At 36.4% G+C, this 18,914-nt stretch overlaps 1 long non-coding RNA gene across 3 annotated transcripts; it reads left to right on the top strand.

Moving 5' to 3' along the window:
- LOC149066954 (uncharacterized) lies at positions 1–15,534 on the top strand. Of its 3 annotated transcripts, none has more exons than XR_016195417.1 (5): positions 1–27; positions 2,688–2,805; positions 5,087–5,178; positions 10,225–10,324; positions 11,318–15,534. It is a non-coding gene; the product is annotated as an uncharacterized LOC149066954 (long non-coding RNA). The 3 variants fall into 3 exon arrangements; XR_016195418.1 differs by having other exon boundaries at positions 10,546–15,534; XR_016195419.1 differs by lacking the exon at positions 10,225–10,324.
- Positions 15,535–18,914: the final 3,380 nt, after the last annotated feature.

Here is an 18,914-nt window from a genome sequence, read left to right as displayed (position 1 = left end):
GGAGCCTCTGAGGTCACAGTAAAAAAAGTAAGCACTTTTCCTTTAAATTCAATATTGGATAATTTTTTTTTCCTTCTGTTTATCCATATAAAGTCGATCCGGCTTATAATGTTTTTAAAGTAACTTCAAATATTTTATTGAGACAGGAAAAATGGTAGTACCTTCATAAGGAAATACAAAGAGAATACAAAACTACAAAAGGTAAACAAAAAGAACGTTGCCACACATATGTAACATAATACACACTCTTCAGAACCATCTTACATCCAATAATGTTCATCAAATTTTGCTTTTGAACAATTTCAAAAGAATCATTTTTTAAATGTGAAATAATTTCCTTTTTCATAGCATCAATCCATAACTGAGCATCAGGACCTTTGAGTGCTTCTTTCAATACACAATAAGCTGAAATTTCATAGTCATTGAACCAAATCGGCTGTCTTGTTCTTTGGATTCTAGTTTCATTCTTATCTTCAATTCCATCAGGTTGGTCTTTATCATCTCCATCAATATGTTGATTTTCATCAGATTCTGAGGATTCATCTTGATCAGAGTTTAACACAACATCAAATACTCCACCTATATTTTCATTTGGGACAGGAACTTGAAATTCTGTTTTGTTGGACATTTTTTGATTTCTTTCTAGAAGGTCGTCAACATTATTTGAGTTCTAGTCATGAAAGTGTTGAAAGTGTTCAGTACTTTCACATCTCTGGCTATTTCTATCTGCTTTATTTTATCCATCCATATTCTATAAGCTTTTGAATATTCAGCATAACCTACAGACATGCCAACATTACCTCTTGGATCGAACTTCCCCTTTTTCCTTTTCTTGTCTAGGACATAAGTCTTTGATCCAAACACTTGTAGATGCTTTACAGATGGAATTCTTCCACTCCATCTTTCAAAAGGTGTTTTATGATTAATCACTCTTGAAGGCGTTCTGTTACATATATAATTTGCAATATTGATGGCTTCAGCCCAAAGTGAAGGTGGAGCTTTAGATTCAATTAGCATGCATCTTGCTTTATCTAGAAGAGTTCTGTTTTTCCTCTCAGCTAGACCATTTTGTTCTGCCGTATATGGTGCAGATAATCTTCTCTTGATTCCACATGCTTTTAGGAATTCACTGAATTCAGTACTACAGTATTCTCCAACTCCATTACCACTCTGCAAATGTTTGATCTTTTTGCCAGTGTGATTTTCAACTTCATTTTTATATTCTTTGAAGAATTTCAGCACTTCATTTTTGTGTTTCAGGAAGTACACTTTACAATATCTGGAACTTTCATCAATAAAAGTTACAAAGTATTTTGATCCGCCAGGAGCCGCTGTGGTGGTCGAGTGGTTATAGTGCCGGACTCGTGATGCGAGGATCCGGGTTCGAACCCCACAGTGGTGTTCGGCTGAAGTTGGTTTTCTGTGGTTCCCAACTTCAAGGCGCAAATGCGAGCCGATCTCCCCGTTAAAAAGTCTCGCCACAGAGAGCAACAGTCCTACAACGGTAAATCATTCAACCATAACACTTCACTCATAGTTAGTAAAACTGGGGGCAGATGACAGCACTACACATAACAAGCATTACACAGAAACAAACTTTACGTCAGGTTGCACTACACGTACACGCACATTCCCGCATGTTCCGATTCGTTGGGGGGGGGGGTGTAGCAGTAGTAGGTAGGACTCGGGGATCCATGATGTTCTTAAGTCAGCCACCTCGTTGGGCAATTTGCCTGTTGTGGCGTTGTATTTGTATTTGTATTAATAATTGGAGATGTTACTCGCATCGGCCCACAAGCATCTGAATGCACAATCTCTAACAAGTCCAGTTCTTTTGGATCTGTTCTTCTCTCAAATGGGACTTTTGTCATCTTTCCTTGAATGCACGCTTCACAGTCATTCAGTTTTTCATTCAGATTAAAATACATTCCTTGAACTGCATTGTTTCTTTGTGCAGATTTCAGGTCGACTTCATTGATATGACCTAGTTTCTTGTGCCAGGTCATGATCTTGGATTCTGCTGTATACCTTGAATTTTCCGGTCGATTACTAGCATCGTATGTGTACAGACCATTTTTCTTGGGTACAATCAAAGCTATTTCTCCTTTTTGGTTTTTAACAAGAGCTTCATTCCTTTTGAAAATGACAGTTCCTCCATATTCAGTGATTTTGTTCACAGATAATAAATTTGTCATCAGTTCAGGAACATGCAGCGTATTCTTCAATGTAACTGTAGAGTCTCTGTTGGATTTCAGTTCTATAGTTCCCTTTCCTTGGAATTTAGTGTTTTGACCTACAACCGCTAGATTTATCATTCCAGTATCATGGTCCTCGATGAGATTTTTGAAACTGGAGTCACCACAACACATGTGAGATGTGCTTCCACTATCCAAATACCAGGATGATTTGGCTTGTGGTTTGTCTACAAGTGATGACAGACACTTCTCTTCTGCTTTAAAGGAAGAGTTATCTTTTTTCACATTCTTTGACCAGCAGTCCCGAGCAAAATGTCCAGGCTTTTGGCACTTGTGGCATCGAAATCGTGTTTCTTTTTCACTTGATAATGCTTTTGTATGCCGAAACCTGTGGTGTGGTTTCCCTTTTCCATAAAATGCATCTTCATGTTGCCTTTCAGCCTTGGAATGCGAGCTCCTTGCTTCACTTTCCTCAATTATCTTTATTTTCAGGTCTTCTGGTCGTGGCAATTCATCTCTGCACTCTATTGCAACCCGAAAGTTCTTGAATGATTCTGGAAGACTGTATAACATCATTACACACAGCAGGTCATCATGGATTGTAACATCCGTATGTATCAATTTGTCTACAGTGTCCATAAATGCATTGAGATGCTCTCTTGCACCAGCTTTCTCTTGCATCTTTAATAATATCAGTTTTTTTAACAAAGTTGCTTTTCTTGCAGGACCAGAACTTTGATAGATACCTTTTAGTGTATCCCATACATCTTTGGATGTAACACAATTTTTTACTTGTTTCAGTTCTGTAGGGCTGATGATAAACAACAAATCAGATCTTACCTCTAGATCTTTAATCTTTGTCAAGCAGTTTTTGTCTCTCCTTATCTTCAGCTGGTTCTGTGATTTTCCCATTCACATAGTCCCACAGTTTATTTTTAATAAGTAAAGCTTGTGCCTGAACAGTCCAGGTGTCATAGTTTTCTTTGGATAGTGGCTGTATACAACTTGAAACTCTGGTGGTTTCCATTTTAATATATTTATTCAAACTCACTAACTTGCATTAAGCGAGAACTGGTCCCCATAACCTAAAGTAACTTCAAATATTTTATTTAGACAGGAAAAATGGTAGTACCTTCATAAGGAAAGACAAAGAGAATACAAACTACAAAAGGTAAACAAAAAGAACGTTGCCACACATATGTTACATAATACACACTCTGAGGGGTGAACAAGATTAAGTGAAATACCATTTGGGGGACTTCTAGATTAACAATACACTGACCCCCCCCCCCCCGTCATCAAAAGTCAGCAAATCCGAAACCCCCTCCCCCTTGATGCTGACGTAATACTTGAATGACACCCCCCCCCCCCAAGTCCTGCCAGCTCTGGTTTGATTGAAAATACCCTTTAAAACTTTGGATTTATACAACCTTAGGCGAGAATAAATGAGTTCAATTAGTATGTTAACAGATGCTACGCAAGAATTTTTAATATGGAATAAAATTTTGGGCAGATCAGAAAATTGGAAATATATACTCAGTAACTATAATTCAAAATATGATACACTTTAATCTGCAAAAAAAAAAAACATATTTATTTAACATATCTATCAGGTTAAAAAAAACAGACAACATTGACAATAAGTTTTTCACTATTTCAATACAGTGTTTCTGAGGACAAAAACCTAACCTTGATCCCTTATCATGCATATTTTGAATAAACAGCTCTATTTCGGTTAGCAAATTGAATACAGATAATCAATAGTTTAGATAAAATGAACCATAAAATTACAGTTTCTGTTCTAGATTCTTTGTGTGTTCTAAAATTCTCCAAAATTCTTCAAAATTCTCCTAAGAATATCGGGTTATAGAGGCGTTTATCATAGTAGATAATGTCGTTGTACTGAGAGTTTAACATTAAGCCAGGCAATTCCAAACAAGATTTGAAAAAAATATCATTGTAGATGTATTTATTATCGATTATCGTTGTAGCGATGTTTTGCTGCATATACAAATGCCGTATCGTATGCAGGATTTTCTTATGGGGGGGCATTCAACATCTTTTTCTTCCCGAAAGGGGTTTCTTTTTTTTTTTTTACTGAAAAAATACACCATAATCTTTTCTCAAGGGAGGTGCACAAAATTTTTCGGGGGGGGGGGGGCCCGGCACTAGCATGTGGGGGCCATGGGCGATGGAAGGAAAGAATTTCTGAAGAAGGGGGCGATGGGCCAAGGAAGGTTGGGAAACCTTCAGGTCAGTGCTTCGAATATGCGATCCAATAATCAAGCTTTATAATATTTTATCTTTGCCAATTTTAGCTTCTGAGAAACATGCAAATGCAGGTGAGTGTTAAATACTACCATCTTTGTTATTATTAATTTAACATATTTGTCTGTATAAAGTAAATGAAATTGTGTATGTTACCACGAGCGAAGCTGTTCGTATTTCTGGCATGGAAATTGCATGATTTAACTAATCAGTAGGGGTATGATAATTAATTAAGTTTAATTATTATACCTCATACGAAATGATGAACAGCTTGACTAAAGTAACTAATAATTGTTATTCAAATCATCTAGAAAAGCGTTGATACACATGTATGGTGCAAATTTTTTGCCTATGATGAGAGTATAATGTAAATAAAATGCACATATACACTCATATCACTCAAATAAAATTATGGCTATGGTTAGTATAATGCAAATAGAATTTTAAAAGATGAGTGGGTTTATCAATTTAAAATGTAATGGTATATTAAGGAAAGTAAAATCGTTTCTTATTATTAGCATTGTTTATAATTTTTTTATTATTGCATATTTCAAGAAACTAAAAAAGCAATTTTTCTTTGAATTCAATATTGGCTAATAGGTTTTTATTTTTTCTGTTTATAGATAGATTGCACTGCCCAAGCGATGTATGTGGCAAGTTGGTGATCAACGATTTGTTCGCCAAGCGAGGAGCCTCTGAGGTCACAGTAAAAAAAGTAAGCACTTTTCCTTTAAATTCAATATTGGATAATTTTTTTTTCCTTCTGTTTATCCATATAAAGTCGATCCGGCTTATAATGTTTTTAAAGTAACTTCAAATATTTTATTGAGACAGGAAAAATGGTAGTACCTTCATAAGGAAAGACAAAGAGAATACAAACTACAAAAGGTAAACAAAAAGAACGTTGCCACACATATGTTACATAATACACACTCTGAGGGGTGAACAAGATTAAGTGAAATACCATTTGGGGGACTTCTAGATTAACAATACACTGACCCCCTTCCCCCCGTCAGCAAAATTTCGTCAGCAGCTTAGAATATTTCATATCTTCAAAAAGGGGTGGTTGATGACGTAAGCAACCTTCAAACCCCCCCCCCCTTGTCATCAAAAGTCAGCAAATCCGAAACCCCCTCCCCCTTGATGCTGACGTAATACTTGAATGACACCCCCCCCAAGTCCTGCCAGCTCTGGTTTGATTGAAAATACCCTTTAAAACTTTGGATTTATACAACCTTAGGCGAGAATAAATGAGTTCAATTAGTATGTTAACAGATGCTACGCAAGAATTTTTAATATGGAATAAAATTTTGGGCAGATCAGAAAATTGGAAATATATACTCAGTAACTATAATTCAAAATATGATACACTTTAATCTGCAAAAAAAAAAACATATTTATTTAACATATCTATCAGGTTAAAAAAAACAGACAACATTGACAATAAGTTTTTCACTATTTCAATACAGTGTTTCTGAGGACAAAAACCTAACCTTGATCCCTTATCATGCATATTTTGAATAAACAGCTCTGTTTCGGTTAGCAAATTGAATACAGATAATCAATAGTTTAGATAAAATGAACCATAAAATTACAGTTTCTGTTCTAGATTCTTTGTGTGTCGAAAAATTCAAAATGCAAGTTATAATTGGTATTTTGTTTTAATTATTGTAATAAATTAATGTTTAAAAATAAAGCAATCTGCAAAAAAAATGAGTTCATCACCACGTTACATCCTCTATTGTATTCAAAAACATTATCCAAAAGCATTCATTTAGGTTTTTGATGGTTTCAACCGGTTTCGGATGCCCACTTAAAAAATTAGAAAAAGTAGGAGAAAGCAGGACTAAAAAGTAGGATGGGGGGGAGGGTACCCCTTTATGCAACATAATCATAGCATAAAAAGAAACAAATTCTTTTTTTTTAATAGTAGTTCAGTATCCTATATACGATTGACTCAAGTCAAAGTAAAATGATGGAAATGTGGTTATAAAAACAATTTTTTGGCCAAAACAGTGCACTAGCAACTACAAATAATTCTTTCCTGTTCTCTTCATAATATATATTACATTTATGAAGGCGTAGGTTGCGCTCCTTCGAGACCACTTTTAAAAGTGGATTAAAAAAGAAATAGGAAGTGATCGAGGGCGAGATAAACAATTTTATAATTGAATGAAACTGGTTAGCTTAGGCCGGTATTGCACTATAAAAGTTTTGTAAAAGTCCTTTTATAAAAGTTGAAAAATGCAGCAAACAAGGTCACCGGTTGCATTTTCTAGAATGTAACCAATATCCTTATTGGTTAGATTTTGCAAGTTTTATAAAAGGAATTTTATCAAACTTTCACAGTGTAATACCGGCCTTAGAAATGTGAGGTGAGAATATTCTCCTGGATGTAAAAATTAGAGAATAATCGAGAATATTCATTTTTCTTTTAAATAATTTAAATGTTTTTACTAATTTTGTTTACATCACCTCCAATGACAATTTTTAGTTCGAGAATATTTTCTCCAAGTCATGATGAGAGGTTTTAAAAAAAAGATAGAGAACTCGTCTAAAGATGAAAAAAAATTAAATTAAATATTTCATTAATACTGGAATCATTTCTTTCATTAATGCTGGAATAATTTTTTCGTTAATGATGAAAAATTTCTTGCATCAATTTTTGGAGTTTCCTCCATTAATTCTGGAATTATTTCTTCTATTATTATTTCTTTCATTACTTCTGGAGTAATTGCTTTAATCAATTCTGGATTTGTTTCTTTCATTTATTCTGGAATTATCTTTCATTATTGCTGGAATTATCTTTCATTAATGCTGGAATTATCACTTTCCTTAATTTTGAAATTACCACTTTCGTCAATGCTGGAATTATCACTTTCATTAATTTTGAAATTATCACTTTCATTAATTTTGAAATTATCACTTTCATTAATTTTGAAATTACCACTTTCGTCAATGCTGAAAGTATCTCTCATATATAAATTCTGGAATTATCTTTAATTACTTTCATGAAAGGAATGCCACATGCGACTCATGAAGGGAACAAATCTAAATTAAAGAAACATAGAAATGAATCGATATGCCTGTTTTTGCTTCAAAAAATGCTTGATTAAAGATGTGTAATTTCTTCAATATAATTTATATGGGCCCACATAATTAATTTCAAAACATCCTAAACTGTATGTATTGATGCAATTGGATAATATAAGACAATACGGAGACAACAATTCTCATTTTCGTGCTTAAGAACATATAAATAAAAAGCTGAAATTAATGTTATTGCATGGATATCCACCTCAAAAGTGGGTCTGGCTCATCATTTTATATTTAATTTTCTGGGCTTCGTATTTCTATGAGAAAACTCGATATTTCGAAAATCAAAAATTCAATTCAATTTTTACGATTATTGATGTGGCGAAAGACCCTACTGAATTTCCGCATTTCTATGCTAAAATCTGCAATTTTAACATTGATCTCTATGGGGATTGTGTTTGTTTGCACCTAGTCAAGTGATCTTCCGACGAAGAGATGTTGGGGGACACCGTGTCACATTTTCAAATCAACGAGGAAGTGGCCCGCGCTGTTCTAAAGATTGAGTATCCTTGCATTAAAGTAATGTTGAAGCGAAGGCTCCATGGAAAGATTCCAGTTGTGTGATTACACGGACTAAACTTTTTTCACTTCCAAGCTTGGAAGTAAAAAAAGTTTAGTCATGATTCTTATCAGTAGTGTTTTAACAATAAGAGAGCCACTAAATCAAATGGACCCCAGGACCAGGGCAGCAGGCAGATCTGGTGCCCCGGACCAGAGGAGGCGCAAATATAATCTATTAACCCCACCTTCAACATTAGAAGAACGAGGCACCAAAATGAGTGCTTGCACCGGCTAACTAAGCATCTATTTGCGGCCCTGTCCAAAAATTTATTTTTGAGGGGAGGGGGACAAAGTAATAGAGAGCAAACGAATAAAACGAATATACCATGCTATAACATATATCTCTGCCATTTCCTTAGGTTTTGAGAGGATGGACCCCCCCCCCCCGGCACTGATGGACGATTGAAGCAGCGCCTTGAAGGCTTTTATTGATTCTCAACATTTTTTCGAAAAATTGAAATTTTCATAACTACAATTTTATAATTACTTTTCATAAATTTTCAATTGCGTATTTGTTTCATTCATTCTAAATTTTCATTAGATTTTAATCATGTCTCTCTTTTAAAATTCTAAATTTTCATAATTTTTTATTATATGTTCATATTTTTAATTAGAAGTTTTTTTTTTTTTTATCATTACCGTGTATCCCAAGATGATGTCCAACCCAGAAAGCACAAACGTGGTAAACTTTTTCTCGCTGTAGATATTTTTTTTTAACCTAGTGAGTTCAGCCATCCTTCTAACTTCAAGGATTGTAGGTGTGTTATCGTTGAATTCAAGGTCTGAAAGAGTAATAACATTTCTTTTGTATAGGCTACCATTTCGGTCAAAAAAGCGATACCCAAATACCTTTATATATTTGAAATTCAATGTTATTCAAAATATCTTTCCACTTCTTGAATATCAAAATTCATGAGCCAAGATCTAGTGAATATAAATAAATTAATACAGTAACTGAGGATAGGAATCGGACTTGTTTAGAAAAAGTTCAAAATCACCTCCGCTCCAAATCCTAGCAAGTCTTGAGGGTTCAATAAAAATTTCACATTTTTTGTAAATAAATCACAAAATAAATTGAAACTGAAGTATTTATTGATGAAAAAATATCAACTAATGTTCATTTACAATATGTATGATTGCAGCCACTATGCACATGCAAAGGACTTTCTAAACTTTCGATCATTTCTACTTTCTTAGCATAAAAGTGTCAAACTCCTGTTGGATGTTCTCTTTTTGGTGATTAAATGTTTCCTTTCCAGAACTGAAACTAATGAATCTCTGATATCATCTAGTGTTTTGTGGAGAAAGACCCCAGCTTTCATTTTATCTGGAAAGAGAATGAAAACAATTGTAAAATACTAGACAAGCAAGTTATGATGAAAAAACATTCATTAACAATTAATAATACAAATACAAACTCAAAGGCCACAACAGGAAAATTGCCCAAGTGAGGACTGATGCTGGGAATAGGTTTTTAACTCAAGCAAGGACGGTGTTTCGAAAGAGATGGGATAGTTTTAAAAAGATGGCAAAACAGGTGAAACAATCTCATTTTCACCTTAGCAATGCATAGAACAAGAAATGTGCTACAATACACTTGAGAGCAGAATTGACTTCTGGGGGGGGGGGGGGGAACAAGAAATTTCCTACAGAAAAACGAGTTACCAACCTTTAAAAAAATGATTTAAATTAATTGCAATTGATTATAATGGCATGTAAAAGGTGTTTTTTCTTTTGTGATATATTTTTTTCTGAAAATATTTGAAATCATTATTATTATATATTTGAAATTTTGCTGACAAGGGAGGAGGAGGGTATCGGAAAAGGCTGAAATTCTTCTTACACAATACAGTAGATGCGGTTTATTGAAATCATGCATAATGCTATCATTTGGATATTGCTATCAATCACTAATGCAAAATATAGACCAATATTGTAACATGGGAAAAATTCATTGATAGTTATCAGGACTTATGGCCTTCGTTATTTTTTTTTTGCACTTAGAAGCCGAGGTTTAACCATACTTTTGTAGGAGATTAAAAAATGTAACACCACCCCCATTGACAAACATTTCTGTATTCTGGATGATGATTTTTGCTTGCAGATGAAATCGATAGGCTATCTGAATATTATTAGCTGCTATAATCCATGTACATGTGAAGCTGCTTTTGCAATGAACTTTCAGCAATGCAGGCACACAAAAGGTAAGATCAAAAAAAGAAACTTCAGTTCTCAGTCAATTAACCAAATTCAGTTTTTGCTTGAAAGACTGTCTCGAGGGATCTATGGAAAACACACACACAGTATTACATGAATTAAACATGACTGAATTAAAAAAAAAAAAGATTTTAGCTTTTTTCAAGGGAAAAAACCCAGCATGATTTTTCCTCAAAACAGTCCTAAATAATGTTTTTCGACTTTTCAGAGACTTAATGATCCTTGATGTTGAAAGACACACTGCAATAAAATCAAATTTTGTGCCACCCTTAGACTCCATTTTAACAATCGCATGAATTTCGGGCGACCATTTATCTATTTTATAATCACCACGTCAACTGAGATTTGTCATGCCCTGAGCTTTGTGGAAAAGCAAAATGAAGTTGCCCTGTTTTCATGTATCCTGTTTGACCAAGCAGGACTCAAGATCATCATATTGGCTTCTGGGTTTCTTTCGGCTATAGTTATCAATTGGTTATTGTTATCAGAAACTAAGATTCTCATTTCTTTTCCTTTTTGTATCCTGTGTATATAATATGACAAGTGTAAGATAACAGATGAGATGGCATGGGGCTCCTCCCCAATTGCTTTTAAAATATACTTCCATCCTGATATGTATACATTCATCCGTCTTAACTAAACCCAGAAACTTTTCTCCAACTCCCAATCCCATCTCGTCTGTAATCACCACAAAATTTGTTAATCATGACAGTACCCAATTGTCCAAGGAAAATATGTTGTAAAAATTTTGTGTGTGTGTGTTTTTTGGACACAAAATAAAGTGTTCCAGACTCTGCCACGAAGCTGGGCTGGAAGAGATCTCGGCAACGGGATAAGTCTAGTGGCAAAGTTCTGGCGTTCATTCATTCATTGTTATCAGAAACTATATTAACTAGAGTCCTCATTTTGGAAGAAAATATTGGTTTGTTTTTTTTCTTAATTTTTTATGAAAGCCCTATTTTTTTGTGATTTCAAACCAGGCCTTCGATGCTTAGAACCGAAGTTACGTCCACTTTAGAGTTGCATTTTTACCAGGATTGGCAAGTTTTTGACGGTTTAAACTTTCACATCGAAAACCTCAAATATTGCTTTTCAATATAAAAATTCCCATTGGAAATGCACATGTTAATTGAATGTAATGTTTAAAGTGACTATTATACAAAAAATAAATACTTAATATGATTGTAAAATAATTTTCTACTCTATACAGAATTATTTTGGACAATATATGTTTTCTTTCTTACAAAATATACACTTTGAATAAAGCATAAATGCTGAACGAAAAACTATGGAAGGATTTAATATTCTTCAATCCTCCAACATTTCTTTAACTGCTTATATATGTGTATTGATTTATATAAACCATCTGCTGTACTTTTTTCATAAAAGATAGGTATTTAAAAAGTTATTTTACGTCATATATGTAATGTTGATTTTTGTTATTATTAAATTATCTAAATAATCACTGATACTCAAAGCAATACCCTTATTGTGCATAACATTAGAATATATCTAGCAATCAATAACAAATTGTAGGACTAAAATTTTCTTTAATTTGGCATTGCTGGCTTGTATATGATGCTTAAGAAACTCCTGTAACTTATTCTTAGTGCATAAGTAAGAATAAGTTTTTGAATATGATATCTATATATATATAAAATTGATTTTCTGTCTGTCTGTCTGTATGTTCTCTATACAAATCTACAATTTTAAATTGATCGTCGCCAAATTTTGCATATATACCAAATGGGACCCGACTTGAACGATAGGCTACTTTAAAATTTCATCAGAGCAGGGTAAATGCCCCAAACGGGCAAAAAACTGTCGGGCAACAATGGTTTTTGGGCCTGAACAATCACTTTCCGAACGTTTACTTTGGTTACCGTGGTTTCCTAGCAATGCGTTTAAGACGTGTATATGCCTTCACAATGGTTTGTCATTTCTTCAATGCTAACGTATATGCATGATAGTTTATTCCTTTATAATGGTTTGTTACTTTTTTCAATCCTCTTAATAATAAGAGCTTTTTGAATAGACGCTATCATCAGCATCACTTTGAGGGTAAGGCAAAGGATGATCCCCATAGAAATCAGTGTTAAAATTGCCGATTTTACTGTAGAAATAGGATTTGCCGCCACATCAATAATTTTAAAAATTGTATTGAATTCTCGATTTTTGAAATATTGAGTTCACTTAGAGATATACGAAGCCCATCAGATTAAATATGAAGTAATTAGCCTCGGACCTACTTTTGAGTTGGATATTCATGCAATATCATTGATTTCAACTTTTATTTAAATCTTCTGAAGCATGAAAATTAATGTCTCTGTATTATCTTTTGATATTCAACTGCATAAATTCATATAGTTTAAAGTTGTTTTAAAATTAATTATGGGCTCATAAAGTACATCGAAGCAATTCCACAACTTTAATTAAGCATTTTTTGAAGCAGAAATAGACATATGGATAACCTGAAGTTCAAGAGGGGGAGGGAAGACCTAGCGCCCCTTGAAAAAAAGGAAAAAAAAATATTTTTACATTTCTGTGTTTCTTTAAATCTAGATTTGTTTATTTCATGAGTCGCCATATATTGGTTAACGGGGACACAGTTTGTATGTCCCTCAAAGAATAGAAAAAACCTCATTGAAGAAAACCCGGGCAGCGCCGGGTATTATAGCTAGTGGTATATATTTACAATGCATTGGTTTTTTGACTGAAGCTGTATCTAAATATGCAATAAGTATCATGTCCTGCCAGCTCTTCTTTGATTAAAAATACTTGTTAAAACTCTGGATTTATATGACCTAAGCTATAAAATTTTTAGGTGAGAATAAATGAGCACAATTAGTGTATTAACAGATGCTATACGAGAATTTTTATATGGAATAAAATTTTGTGGGTAGATCAGAAAATTTAAAATATCAAAATACACTGCTGGCCACCCAAATTGCAACACCAAGAAAGACAAGAGATATCGCAACAATATTTATTTTGTAGATAACATGTTGACCAAGCATCAAATGATTAAATTTATAGACTTCTGTGAAGTGTGGTTCCTGCCAAAATCAGTAGCCAGAGTAGCCGCCATTGTTGGAGATCACCGCTGCCACACGCCTCGGCATTGATTCAAAGAGACTTTGGATGTATTCTTGGGGTACAGCAGACCAAGCAGCTTCCACGCGTTGCCAAAGTTGACCTGGTGTGGCAGCTGGGGATGTAATCTGGGTCAATCGTTGAGCAACCATGGACCACATGTTTTCTATCGGCGAAAGATCTGGAGAGCGAGCTGGCCAGGGAAGCAATTCAATCTGGCGATTGACGAAGAACCTTTGGACAATGCGTGCCACGTGTGGTCGCGCATTATCCTGTTGAAATATGGCTGTGGGCAAGCCCTGAAGGTAAGGAAGGACAACTGGCTCCAACACCTCGGAGATGTAGCGCTGGCTTTTTAAAGTACCGGCAATGCGTACTAGAGGAGTGCGAGAGTGATATCCAATACCGCCCCATACCATAATACCCGGTGCAGGACCAGTGTGGCGGTGCATAACGCAGCTGTTCAGCATCCTCTCTCCACGGTGTCTCCAGACTCGAATCCGACCATCGTGGTGTTGCAGACAGAAGCGTGACTCGTCAGTAAAGACAATTTCATTCCATTGTGCCATCCACATCCTTCTTTCATCGCACCATTGGCGGCGGAGACGTCTGTGGTTCTGCGTCAAGGGTAGACGAAGCAATGGACGTCTTGCGGACAGACCACTCTGCTGTAAACGGCGTCGAATGGTACGCGCAGACACTGGATGATGCGGTACAGACTGAATGTGCTGTGCTATGGTTCGGGATGTGGCTGAGCGATCCGTCACTGCCATACGCACAATACGCCTGTCATCACGTGAAGTGGTGCACTGAGGTGGATGCGATCGAACACGTCGGTCCGTTGTACCCTCCTGCATCCAACGATCACATATCCGCATTACAGTTGTTTGGTTTCGTCCAACACGACTACCGATTTCCCTGAAAGATAATCCACAATCTCGGTAGGCCACTATCCTTCCTCTGTCGAACTCGGATACTTGATCAAAAGATGATCGCTGTTTTCTACGAGGCATAATTGATCGTTTTTTTGAAAAAACCACGAGAAAAACACAATTGCCGTACTTCAAATCGTCGAAATCGCCAAGCCTTAAATAGCGCTTTGAAGTGGTGCCACAGGCGCGCGTGATTTGCGTCTGCGCTGAAATTCTAATCATTTGCATATCTCACCTCCGCTAATGCATGTTGTAAATTTCATATTATTTGGATGCTTCCTTCAGGGTGTTGCATTTACGGTGGCCAGCAGTGTAGATATGTTGTGCTCAGTAATTATAATTCAAAATATAAAAACATGTTAATCTACATAAAAGTAAGTGTTTTATTCAACATATCTATCAGGTTAACAAAAACTATTTGACATCAGTAAGTTTTTGACTGTTTTAATACTGAGCTAATTTCTGAGATCACAAACCTATCTCTGATCTCCTATCACACATATATTGAATAAACAGCTTCACTTTGCTAAGTAAATTGAACACAGGGAATCAGTATTGTACATAACGTGAAACATATGAAAGTGTTTTTCATCATGTTATATACTTATTGTGTTCAAAACATTATCCAAAAACATTCATTTAAGATTTTGACGGTTTTAAATCAGTTTGTGACACTTATCATGTCAAAAACCTAACCCCGGTTTTTACATCAAGTAATCTGTGAATGAAAATTTTAATGGTGTTTTATGAAGAATGTTATTTCTGACATTTTACTTGGGTTTGAAACACAATTTCTAAAAATTTATTGACTATCATTGTAAAATTTTATTATATTTAGCCATTTGTTGTTAAATGTCATAAACCAAAATCTAAGGTCTATAAAAATCTAAGTATTTGTCTAATTGCAGTGTTTTACATACACGATATGTTAAGTGAGATTTAAAAAAATTCCCATGTACATCAATTGAGTGAAATGATACTTTTGCCAAAATTTGGGATTCGAATCGGAGTGAAAACTTAGTGTAGTTGAAGTTATATAGAAATGTCCTCTTCACTTGTCAATACAAGATTCATCGAAAGACTGGTTATTTGTGGAGATGAAGATGAGAACCAGTCTTTCGATGAATCTTGTAGTTGAAGTTATGCGATGCATAAATGAAATATAACATTTTTTCAAAAAAGTATAGAGAATAATTGAGGCTAAACCTAAACGTAATATAAATGAGAAAGTATTATAAATTAGTTATATAAACAGGGTTCCAGCGTAAATAAGTGATTTCCCCAATTCTCTGGAAATACAATTTCCTGTTCCTGGAGGCTCAAAAATGTCAGGAATTTAGAAACCCTACTATCAGCCTCTCACGCAAGAGTTTCCTTTAGGGGCAGCACATGAGGCTTTGCAACCGGGCTGCAGTTAAGCTCGAGCTGCCCCTCGTGGAGGGGGCCCATGGTGCTATCTCTAATATAACATTGATTTTTAGATTGTTTCTGTAGTTTTCATGTCTATAACATTTTTGAAAAAAAGAAGGCACAATTGAATATAAAACTTAGGTTAGCGTGTTAATGGCTTCATTGCTACCAATATGTCATTAAATAGAGGTATAAGCTCAATAACTAGAAAAGATGCATTAAGATGAGGAATCACTCACAATTTCTTACCTCTCTGCTTTAGTAAGAGCCAAAGGTTTTATCGTGTCGCCTGAGTGCTCTAGGTTCCAGTTTCACTGAGGTGCTGTATTTAATGAACTTTGAATTAAAATTAAAAAAAATAATTTTTGAGTGATTATTTTTTTATTGTACTATAATGTTTTCCTGGGGAATAGTCCCCCCCCCCCCCCCGCATGTCAAAGCTGAACAACTGACGAGCTTTAACCCAATGTTGGCGTGTCTGCGTATCAATACATTTTGGTTTTGTGTTTTGTGAGAGATGCCTGGGGGCCAAAGTGCTTACGTTGCTGGTTGCGACAGAGCCTGGGTGTCTCGTGGTTTCTCCAGTTTGCTTCCTTTCCCCACTCTACACCCCCTCCCACCCCCTTTCGCATGACGTCGCTGGACTTGTAGAGATGTCTCCTTTAGTATGATCAGCAATAGCACATAGTTTGGAAGAAAAGAAAAATTGGGTTAAGGTGAAGTGGGAAGGAATGTGTTCGCCAACACTATTCCTGCAGCCTGTTGTTACACAACCTAGAAGTTGCGCTTCTATCACAAAAGATTCTTCCCCCCCCCCCCACCCCCGACGATCAAAATTCATTTTTTTGATGCAAGAAATATTTAAAAAAAAAATTTAATTTCGGAAGAAAATACCTTTATATGGTCATTATAATCAATTTTTATTTATTTAAATATTATTTGAAGAACACAAAATTTCTTGTTACGAAATTCATTGCGACCCACCCTCTAAACCCGGGGTTCTAAAACTGTGAGCCGCGGAGAGGTGCCACTGACAAAGGTTTTTCGAAGAGATTCTTTGTTAAACATCTCCGGGGAGCCGGCGGAGCTCGCAGATAAGCATTGATTAGGCATTGCATTGTCAGATAAGCAAAGGGGGCGCCGTGGGCGTAAAAGGTTTGAGAAGCTCCCCCTATTCTAAGCAATATATGATAAACCCTTGGTCCGGGGACCAAATATGGCCCTGGGAGTTATCTGATGCGGCCTGCGCCCCTGAAACCTAATTTTGCAAAAATGAGCTAAGCGACACATTTACAGATCGCTTGAGTGACCCGTGGCACAATTGCAAATCACTCAAGCAGGCGCGTGGTACAGTCACCGATCACTTAATTGATCCGTGATACAGTTCCAGAACACTTAGGGAAGAGCGGAGTAATGGCGAACATTAAGGGCAAAAGGGGGAATCTCTAATTACTCAACTATTTGCTACAGTTCATGAAAATATTTACTATAGTTAGATACCATGTTTAAGCCATATATGGTAAATCCGCAGACCAAATGTGGCCCTGAAAGTTATGTGATGTGGCTTGCCCGCCCCCCCCCTCAAACCTATTTCTGTAAAAATGAACTAACCGGCACATTTAAAAACCACTTAAATGACCCGTGGCACACAATTCCAGAGCTTTTAAATAGGCCCGCGGCACATTTTCAGATCACTGAAGTAGGCCTCAAAGATCACTTTCATATTCAAAGATCACCTAAGTCACCCGCGACACAGTTACAAAACACTTAAACGATTCGTGGCACATTTAGAGATCCCTTGAGTGATATGTGGCGCAGATTTAGAGCACTTAAGCGGTAACCCAGTGCGGTTCAACATCACTCAAGTTACCCGCGGCCCATTCCCAGATAACTTGAGTGATCCGCGGCATAATTACGCAACACTTCAGTTCTGCGCGACACAGTTCCAGAGCACTTGAGCGGCCCAGACTCATTTCCAGATCGCTTGGATTCGAGAAACATTTAGTGGCTAACAGTAATTTAGTCACCACACTAAAGTGGCTCTGTGTAGGGAATTTCTCAATAGGGGGAATATTAGTTTAGGTGCCCACAAAAACTAGCGAAAGGTTTTCCTCGTTTTTGCCACACCGATTAAGATGCCATTAAGCCTATTTTCATATTTTTATAAAGGATGGTTGATGACGTAAGCATAATCAACCACCCCCCCCCCCCCCCCGCGTCAGCAAATCGGAAACCCCATTCCCCCATCGATGCTGGCATAATACTTGAATGACCACTAACGTGCTATATTGAAATAGACATACTTGTTTACTTTATTGTCGGTTCTAGACCGGACAATGCCTACCTACCCACCCCACTGTCTAAAACGTTTCCGCACAGACTATTATTATGTTCGGATTAAAAATATCATCTTGTTGCACAGAACGACTTGGGGGAATGATATTTGTGGCAGGAATGAGACGATGAATCACTACTGGACTGGTCAAAAAAAACGCGACAGGACATCCCCTCCAACCCACGCATCACACAATAATACTAAATCATTACAGCATCACATGTTTCACCCGTAATTTGCTGCAATTAGCGATTTTAAAGGCCGATGTAAATTATTTGACATGTTATTTTATGTAACAAAAAGGCGCATGAATACAAAACCGGGGGACTTCATTTTTTGTCATCCCCCCCCCCCCCCTCCTCCTCAGAGCTGCTACCCGGTGCGGGCCGCATCCGCCTTCCTACGCTAGTGCCTCTCGGATCAACGGTTCGTTAGTAATTTGCGCCAAGCAGAGTTAAGGAGAGCTATGCACCCTATATATGTGTTAGTGCCAAAGAACGAAGTGCGGCCAATTCACGACGGGGCCGGCGACTTCAGGAATTGGCCAAGAGTTTTGATCAAAGTCCGAATTGCGGAAATGATTCGGACTTTAACCGGCAATTTCGATATAAGACGACCCGGTAGACGTCAGCTGCAACAGGAATGGGCAGCAATGCCTCAACAGCTCATTGACAACCTTGTACTCAGCATGGGCAGACGATTTAAATCCTGCATAGCAGTCAGGGGTGATCATACCCCCTACTAAAGGCTGGATTTTCCTTCCCAATCACTTGGCACATGGACGTTTCGCTCTTCTGTCCAATTGGG

This window comes from Pholcus phalangioides, unplaced genomic scaffold (genome assembly GCF_987345545.1).
Source record: "Pholcus phalangioides strain wild (caught in Gottingen) unplaced genomic scaffold, Ppha-v1.0 ptg000032l_1, whole genome shotgun sequence".
Classification (NCBI taxonomy): Eukaryota; Metazoa; Arthropoda; class Arachnida; order Araneae; family Pholcidae; genus Pholcus; species Pholcus phalangioides.
The sequence above is the reverse complement of the archived record's forward strand: the minus strand, read 5'-3'. Positions and strand labels throughout refer to the sequence as shown.